A 10,253-nucleotide genomic window follows, 5' to 3' on the forward strand; every position below is an offset into this window, starting at 1 on the left:
AATATGCACACATAGCATGCATTTTATATAAAATACTTCATATCTATGTGTAAGATGAAAGTAATATGCACTCACCTTAGTAGCATGAGTTTATAGAATCTAACTAGAAACAGTCAGCGGTTCGTGATCGTCGGGCTCGAGACGCGGAACGGCTTCAACAAACACGAGAGAGAGAGAGAGAGAGAGAGAGAAAAAAAAGAATTTGGTGTAAGGAATGAAAGGGCTGAACTTGCTATTTATAGGGTGTTCTGGGCCCATTCACGTCGTGAACATGATAGGTTCACGTCGTGAACTTCCATGAGTCATCCTGTAGCTTTAACACGTGTTTTCTAGCCCCGATTAGTGTCCCTGACACATTTCACGTTGTGAACTTCATGTTCACGTCGTGACTTAAGGTGGCTAGGGTTTCTGCCACGTGTCATGCCCTTACACAGTTGCATCTTCGGAAGGCCATAACTTTTGCATACGAGCTCCGTTTTCGACTTTCTTTAAATCCACGCGAAGGTGGAGACGTACTCTAAAACTTTCATTTAGAATCCTAAGGATAAAAAGTACTCTATCATAAACTCACTTTTTATGATTCCCGGTGTCGTGCCGGTTTTGTCGCGAAACTTCGACAGGTCATAACTTCTTCGTTATAACTCGGATTTCAGCGTTCTTTATATACATAGAAACCTTGTGACATATAATACAACTTAGCTAAGATTATTTATTCTAAATAATCATCTATCAAAAAGTCATCGTTTTTTTTACGCTTATCGTCTCTAAATTGACTAGCCCGAATCTGCGGTCGTTACAATATGGCCCAATTTTCCAAATTGGGCCCAAACCTTTACATGGTTTTATTATAAGGCCCAACTACTTAGTCCAGTCCAAACATTTGGCATTTCTAATGACCCAATATCTCATAATCATAAAGGCCCAATTATGGCCCATCTATGGCCCAATTTTCCAAATTGGGCCCGAACCTCACATATGGGCCTTACCCTAAAGCCCATCTAAATATTCTAGTCCATATGATTATTATTGGATGGCCCATCAATATCCTAATCACCAAAGCCCAATATAAGGGCCCAACTCAAAGCCCAAGTGAAATTAGGGTTTCACATAAAATGACAATTAGGGTTAAGTGTTTCTCACTTAACCCATTAAGGACTTAATACATTAAGTCCCTCACTCTACTAGATAAGTCATATGGTGTGATTGGGTGTAATTCACAATTCCATTCCAATGGCCCAAATGTGGGCCCCGATAAGTCCAAGCCAATGATTCCAAAATTAGGGTTTTCTAAACCCTAATTAGGGTTTCCAACCTAATCTCAACCCAATAAGCCCAAAAGGTAAGTCCTTAGATCCATTAGGGTTTCATTAGGCCCATTAGGGTTTCACTAGGCCCATTAGGGTTTCGCTAGTCGGGCACCACCCACTACCACCTCGGGTAGTAGTGGTCATGACGGCTCATTGCGGCGGTTAGGGTTCTAGTCCAATCGAGTCCAAGCACTCCAAAAGCAATCCAAACACAAAATAAGCACACTGCCACTGAACACGGTGGCTGGTGGCGGTAGCCACCACCCTACGGTGGGGGTTTTGAGTTTCTTTTCATTATTCTAATTTCTAATTACATTTTACAAAGCTTTAATCCCAAAAATAAACACACAATAAAAGATAAACACACACAACCACCTTGTGGTGGCTGGCGGTGGCACATGGTGGCAGCCACCACCTCACGGAAAGGCAACAACAGCGGTTAACGGTGGTGATTTGCGATGACAGCCACCACCTCACGGTGGTGGCGGTGGTCTTTCTTGCTCTTCAGCCCAGCAACACGTCGACACTCGAGGGATACGACATGAAACAGCAGCCTTCAGCCACCGACTTGGCGGCTTGCAGCGACACAACGACACAACGGCCTCAGTCAACGACGATGAATGGGCGGAACGATGACGTTGTCGACGAGGCAGCAGGCGAAACTGGGCTATCGGACTCGGTGATGCAAAAGGGTGGTTGAGGAGGCCTTCTATGATGGTGGCAGCTACCGGAAGTGAAGAAGGAGGTGGCGGCCGGTGGGAGACATAAGGGTGGAGAGATGGCGGCTGCAACATAGTTCCTAGGGTTAGGGTTTCACCGGGGTGATAAGTTTATATACCCCGAGCCCTATAAACTTTTCTCCATAATAACATCTTTGGTCCCTCCCTTCCCTTTTTCTTTGAAAATGAGTCCGAAATTTACCTTTTTAACCCCAGCCATCCAAAAACCCTTCAACTTAAGTCCTCATAATTACCATGCAGCCCCTCCTCTACAAAACCTTTTCAACTTAGGTCCATAATTTACTCTTTAGCCCATGTTTCCATAAATCCTTTCATATTAGGTCCAAATGATACCAAACACTCCCTGTCTTCTAAAAATCTTTCCAAAATAAATCCCGGAACTTACACTTTTAACCCCCAACTTCTAAAACTGTGACAGTTAGCTCCTCGAGACCAACACCTTGCTATGTAATTATTGATTTTAGGGCTACTATTCATTTATTTATTTATTTATTTAATAAACGTGTTGTTATAGTATTAGTAGATTGACTGTTAACCTAATTTCTCTCCATTTATATCTACAGTCGTTCCCCTCTTTTTCAAAAAACCTAATCTTGGGCGCCGACCACAATTACTCCCTACCTTTCTTTTGAATGCCCCCCGTTAACGTCTATATCAAATACTCTGACATGCTTTCGGCCTCCATCGAAGCACCTTCTCCATGACTCTCACTGTTACAATAATTGTTCACTGATGTGGAATTGTTAGCTTGGGAAACAACGAAGTTTATTCTGTTATTGGCTTCTCTAGATCCATTTGAGTTGGAAGAACACAGAGCTTGATCCGACAAATTATCGTAAAAGGAAGACGAATCTGAAAACTTAACTCCGACAAGAAGAAACCGATTGGGATATTTTGTGTGTTTGTTTGCTCTGTGAATCAAAATATCACATTCTCTGCAGATAATCGATCGGTCTTCTTTGCATAAAAAAAACATTTTTCTCTCCTGGAAGATATCACATCGAGGGGGTTGATGCGAGGACGAATGAAGGGATAAACGGGGATGTTTTTTGGCGAGCTTGTTGGTATGGTGGACGTTGTAGTCGCAGCCACCTGCAGAACCAGTCGCAACTCTTCTTTCCCCAATTCTATGGCATGTCCGTGATCATCAATTCAAAAAAATTATCTTTCTAAAACATTTTATGCATGAAATTTAGGGTGGGTTCATTCTGTTGCAGCCAAATAGTCCATATTTGTTTGATATGTACTTTGCGGGGTTTGTGTTGATACAAATCACGATAACCAAGTTTCAGATCTAGTGCGAGATTGATGAAATTTAACCTTAAATTGAAAGTTGTTAATTATCATTTGAAATTATGGACGGAGAAGACACGAACTAGACCTGATATAAATATTCTTGATCCCGATCCTGGAAGAGGATGGGATTTGGTTACGAAGCTTATTTCTCAAAGAGGGTCTTTGCGTAGAGTTCGTTTATCAGCTTCTGATGCACCCAGGTATCCATATCGTTCACCCATATCCTTTGGAAATTATTACACTTTTCTCCATATAAATCTTATTGAACTGGTCCCTTAATCTCTCTAACTCACCCTGTGGAATGAGGCTTGTAGATTTTGATTAAGTTTGGAATTTCATTCCGTTTTTTCAATCCCATCTCACCCTTTTATATTGTTGTTATTAAATTAGATTATATAGATTTCACATTTCTTGTTCTATACTTTAGTTTTTGCAAACTGTTCTTGAATTGATTTCCATGTTGAATGACATGCTTGTAATGTTGCTAGGATCTATGATTGGTTATCCAGTTGCCTCAGCTGATGCAGTGACTTGTTTATTGTCATTTTACTAGAAATTTACTTGGGTAGCCTTAGTTTTAACATATGAAAGAACCTTATGGACTTTTGATAGTTAGTTGGACAGTACATTACACAGAAGCATTTGATGCAATTTGTTTTTATTTTTGTACAGACATTGCTGAAGCAAGGTTATAAATTCTTATGAAGCTATAAATTCTAAAAGAAATAACATCAAGTAAAGAAAAAGAAGTTTGGTGAAGAATGGAAACTCGGTTTGAAGCCTGGTGAAAAATGGAAAGTAAAGCAACAATATTCTTTCAGAATGGATTAGCATTTTTTCTGTCAGAATGATTAACAACATATATTCTATCAGAATGTATTAGTGTTTTACTTAGATTTCAATGTTTTATCCTTAAAGAATAAATGTAATTGTTAACTATTATTACTTATATTCTTTCAGAATAAATATCATTTATGCATGTTCATAGTTGTATTTGTTAAGAATGAATGTAATTATTGATTTTAGGATATTAAAATTCTTTTCATATAAATTATGTATTCATTAAAAATTATTAATCTTGATAATATATGTTTATAGTATTCTGTCAGAATTTAATGTTTTTTTTAAGATGATCATAAACACATTCAATTAGAATGTCTGAGTTAATATATTTATTATCCAAAAAATCAGATTTTTAAGATTTAGACAACTAATTATTCCTTAAAATCTGCGATTTTCCTTTTTTAAATTATGTTAATTGACTAAAATACCATTAGAATGAAATTAGATGGTATTTTTGAATTATCTTTAATTTAATAATATGTATTAATCACTTTCTTAAAATAAGTAAAATGATTGGCCCACATTCATTCCTACATCCACACAATAATTAGTTAAAATACAATAACCTAAGCATATATATATATATTAGGTTAAAACCCGTGGAAACCACGGGTTAAGAAATAAAAATGCTATTGATAAGTAAAATTAATAATGAAAAATAAAAGATATAAAATTTTATTAATTTAGATCGATATAACCTTTTCCAATAAATTTATAATGATTAGTTAAAAGTTAATATATACATTATTTTGAATATCCGTAAACCCAAACTGAAAACCAAACTCATGGGTTTTGCAACAAAAAAACAACGTATATGGTTTTGGTTCGGTTTTAGCCACAAAAAAAATACCAAAAACAACTCAAACCAAGGCATGTGCATCCCTATTTATAACATTCAAGACAATTGAGATTTATGTAGTCAAATGTTATCATCAAATTAACATGTAGTGTCTCTTAATTAGAGTAATAGAATAGAAAATGATATTTTTGATAAATTAAAAAACTATGTTTGATTGATATAATATAATTGGTATTTAGCATGTAACTATAATATATTATTTAAATTTAAAAGTAAACCAAATTTTCCTTGAATATACTATGTCATTGTAATTTTTTTTTATGTAGCGGTCATATTATAATATAATTTTTAAAATAAATAATAGTGTTGTAGCAAACTTGGGAAACCATTTGCAAGATGTTGGTAAATAACTGAAAAAAGCAAGTCAAGCAACCACTTGCATATCATCTCCACTTGTGAATGGGATGGAAGAGTTCAAATCATTATGTAAAATATCAACAACCTACTCAATGTTAACATTATTATTCAGTAATGATCAACTTATACACATAGATAAAGAAATAATCATCTAATTAACAATAATCAATGTACTTATAATAAACCAAAACATTCTATGACAACTCGAAATTTCTATCTTGTAAACTATATAAACAACATTGCTAGTAAACTATAATAGGTATAGTTTGGGAAGTTACTAATACTATTACTACAACAATGAAACATACAAAAAGTCAGTTCATACATGAGTCAATACATACTATTATGAGAAACTAAGAGAACATACTATTATGAGAAACTAAGAGAACATACTATTATGAGAAACTAAGAGAACATACTATGATGAGAAACAAAGAGAACAGACTACATTCTAGAAAGAGAGAACATACATTACACTAGTACATACAAAACATATACAAGAATACTATAACATAAATGTGAGCCACTGTTTCGGGGCATGGCATCACCTGTCATGGCTCGTTTTGTATCCAGAGTCTCCTAGAAGGAGAGCGTGAATTTGTGTATAGATCTATATTGGATTGACTATCCTACACCTTGATGTTCGCTACAGTGGGACTTGCAAGTCTACGGGTGCCAAATGTCATTTCTTTCTACGTCTTTCATCGTCGTGTTTTTAGTCGATAGTATGGTACAATCATATCACATTATACCTTAAATAACAATTGGTTTAAGGTAGTTGGTATAGAAGTAGTTACTATAATACAACACTATAGTACTTTATTATTTCCCCATTGCATTCACATTGTGATCTTTTCACATAAAAGGTAATGTAAAACTATATTTTTGGTTAATGATAGTCACACTTGGGAAAATACACACTCTTACAAGAAACAAACATACAGAACATTTGATACCTTGGTAGAAGGCTACGTTTAGTAGAAAATATAGGATTTTCTAGGAGATACAAACAGTTACATCAAACATATACAAACATTTACATCAAACATTTACAAACTTATACATCAATCACTTACACACATTTTCATACAAACAATGACACTAAAATGCTTATGAACTCACCAGCTTTAAAGCTGATAAACTCTTTCAAAATAACTTGTATTCTCAGGTCATCAGTAGACAGGTACCGATGCCAGGTTTTGAGAAGATGGAGCTCGTTCAAGACTCATCTCTTATTTTTTATTTACATTTTTGGTGTCTTATAAACTTCACAGAACACACTTGTATTAAATTATATTATTAATGCAATGGATGATGTTGTTGCTTGTTTACTACTATGCTTTGTTGTGATACTGTACATGACGTCCTCCACCCCCGAACGTTTCCGCCGTTCCGGTTTTGGGGTGTGACACATTCCAACACAACGGGATAAAAATACTCTGATAAAGAGTTTATACTTTTAAATACTAAAATATTTAACCAAGTATACATACCTGCATTCATACTAAAATCAGTGTCACTAGGACAGAACAAAAGTATTACGATTGTTGAACATCACAAGTAGACTCGAGGATGTATGATCAGTTCTGGGAGTGACATAGCCTGATCAACTATGTTGGTCCGAGAAGTGATTAGCATATGCCCGAGAATGGTTGTGATGTGGCAACAAGTCTAAAAACTTATCAATACTACTACAATGAAAACATTAGAACAGAACATAAACCTAAAATACTATAGGAGTATTTTGTGTTACTATAATTACTTATTTGAGAACTAAAAAGGTCTTTATTAATAGGTCAATAGTTGCTAAGTGGATACACTAAGGTTATATGTGACTAGGATATCATAGACTTAGAAGCTGTGATATTTGCTGTACCTCCTGTTCCTTGTTTGGTTGTGGATTTGGAGTTACGGTCACTTATTCGAAGGTCTATCATGTTTTGATTACATGTAACTGGTATGCATTATGCATGTAACGACGTAAATTTTCAAAACAATTTTTAATTTTTAAAACATAATTTCATTCATAAGATATCATAAAAATCCATTGTATCACATGCCATCATAATAAAACATATCCCAAGATCTCTAATACATAAATCCCATCAGTGTGTACAGATCATGCCGGCGCCTTCCCGCGATCCTCACTGGTACCTGAAACACATCACACAACACTGTAAGCATAAATGCTTAGTGAGTTCCGCAAAATACCACATACGCACGTACGCCATACAAGGATATAGCTCTACAAGACCTTCCGGTCAATGTGTCTCAGTGGACTTCCGTCCCACAATCCTGATAGACCTTCCTGTCCTACCCGTAGCGATCTTCCGGTCCATATTATAATGACCTTCCGCTCCATAACATAACATAGAACATACATATTAAATAACAGTATACATCGCATACTCCTCATAGCACGTAAGACCTTCCGGTCACACAAATTACCACTCTAGGTAAAGTATAGTGAGAAGACTCACCTCGTACCATGTCGGATAATCTCTCGTGCTCGGTAACCCGACCTAGCCTCCTCCTATCAACATAATAACATCTCTAATCAATACTTTCTCTTTCCATCATTTCTAAGGAGTGGGTAGAAGACCATTCTACCCCTCCCAGATCTCTCTCTAGAACCAGCTTGACTAAAACCCTAAGGTCAACTGAAGTCAACTCAAGTCAACGGTCAACTTTGACCAGACTCGTCGAGTGCACTCGTGTGACTCGGTGAGTCCAGGGGTCTTCCGAATCCTCATAGATCCTCACTCGACTCGTCGAGTTAACCTTTCACTCGACGGGTTACCACTGGTCATGAATCGCGGGGCAACCCGACTCGACTTGTCGAGTCCTCTTATGGACTCGGCGAGTTCCTTCCATGGCAACACTCAAATGACCTTCTGAGGTCAGATCTGTTTCTCTATCCTATAGATCTGACCTTACCATACTCAATAATCATGTAAAGGTCCGACCTTTACACTCATGCAACGTTCAATAAGCTTCTTTTGGTGAAATTGTTGGATATAGTGTCTAAGTCCATAACTTTATTTGGTATGTACTTGACCCGACCCGGCATGGTCCATTTGGGTTGCATGGCATTGCAATACTTGGATAGACTAAATGAGAGAATAAGGCACTTATGATTATTAATATATTATAAGTTCTAATATATTAATAATAATATTATTTAATTAGTATTGATCAAGTATTAATCTAGTATTAATCTAGTGATCAAAGTGAGACTAATTAAATATATAGGGTTGATTATGACAATCATCAATTCTTTTATGGTGAATTAATGATCCATGGTTTATGGGTTTGGTTATAACCATATGGAGCTCCATGGATAGTCTATGGGAGTTACAAACCCATGGGTCATGAGAAATCAAGAGTCATGACAATTAAGGGCATTCATGTGTAAACCCTAATTGTGACAACACTATAAAAGGAACCCTATGGCTAGCAAAATCGTGACCTAGTGTTACTAGAGAGGGCATAACCGATTTTGAGTGCTAGAAGTATTCTCTCAAGTTATTCCAAGTCTTGTGGTGTTGTGTGAAGCATTTGAGGCACAACATTTGGGGTGCTAGGCTCACAAAGTCTTGAAGGAATCCAAGCAACAACAAGGTATGTATTTCTACTAGTTTTTATGTTTTATGTAATCCCCATGCCATGCTAGTTAGGAAATAATCTTGAAAAAGAAATTTGCATGTATATAGAGAAAACATAGATTCAAGGTTATTAGGGTTGCATGTACACTTAGGAAGTGTTAGAATGCTTAAAAACCCATCAGTGGTATCAGAGCCTAGGATTGTTTTCTGTATACTTGATGCAAAACTGCTTAAAATCGAAAATTCTGCACTCTGACGACTGGACTCGCCGAGTCCATGGGGAGGACTCGCCGAGTCCATGAACAAATTCATCCTACTCGACGAGTAGAATAATGCACTCGGCGAGTAGGAGCGTGCTGGGCAGTTTTTTCGAGTTTTGTTGCTGGAAATGGATTAAGATCATTATCCCAATCTGTTTTGGACTTGTAAAATCTGTTTTTCAAAATGATAATGATTATGTTAACCCATTTTACATGACTTTTATCAATTTTCAAGTATTGTATATGTTTATATGATTTTCTTGAAATTGCTTGACATGAATTTGTGTTCATATGAGTTTAGAAGATCATAGGAATTATGTGTAACCTCCATGTGTGTTTAATTCATGATCTTAATGGAAATGATGGTGTCCATAACTTGTCCTCAAGTTATGGATAACCAAAAGTCACTTCTTTAAATTGTGATTAAAGAACTAAAGAGGTTTCATAAAATGAAGAGTCTTCATTTTTATGAACCATTAAAACTCATAAGTTACAAATTGAAGAGACTTGGAATAGTTTCAAATCTTGCCCTCAAGTTTTGGAATTTGAAAAGTCTTACACTTTAATACTTTAATTCCAAATTAAACCTTAGATTTTTAAAAAATTTAAAAATCAACACTTATACCATTATTATAATTTTATTATATAGATATGTATAAGAATATGTCATTATTATCGTTAGTAGGCCTCATTCACGAAGCCGGTCTATAAGGGGGGTATAAGGTTGTTGCCTATAAAATGGTGACTTAATGGGTGTCCACTCTCACCCACCGCTTCCTTGATCGGTGGATGGTCGTTAGCCGAACGGGTAGGATACGACTTTAAATACTCGTTAAAAGTATAATGAATTATAAAGTAACTATACATTATAAATTCCCAATCTTAGTTACTTTAGGAAAATGTGAAATTGGTGCTAGCCCATAAAATTACACTTTGTACCTTACCAAGTCGTTAATGGAGCGTGTGTGGTTAACCAGCACACTAAC

Source organism: Lactuca virosa, chromosome 3, assembly GCF_052849685.1.
Source record: "Lactuca virosa cultivar CGN04683 chromosome 3, Lactuca_virosa_CGN04683_v6, whole genome shotgun sequence".
NCBI classification, from domain to species: Eukaryota; Viridiplantae; Streptophyta; class Magnoliopsida; order Asterales; family Asteraceae; genus Lactuca; species Lactuca virosa.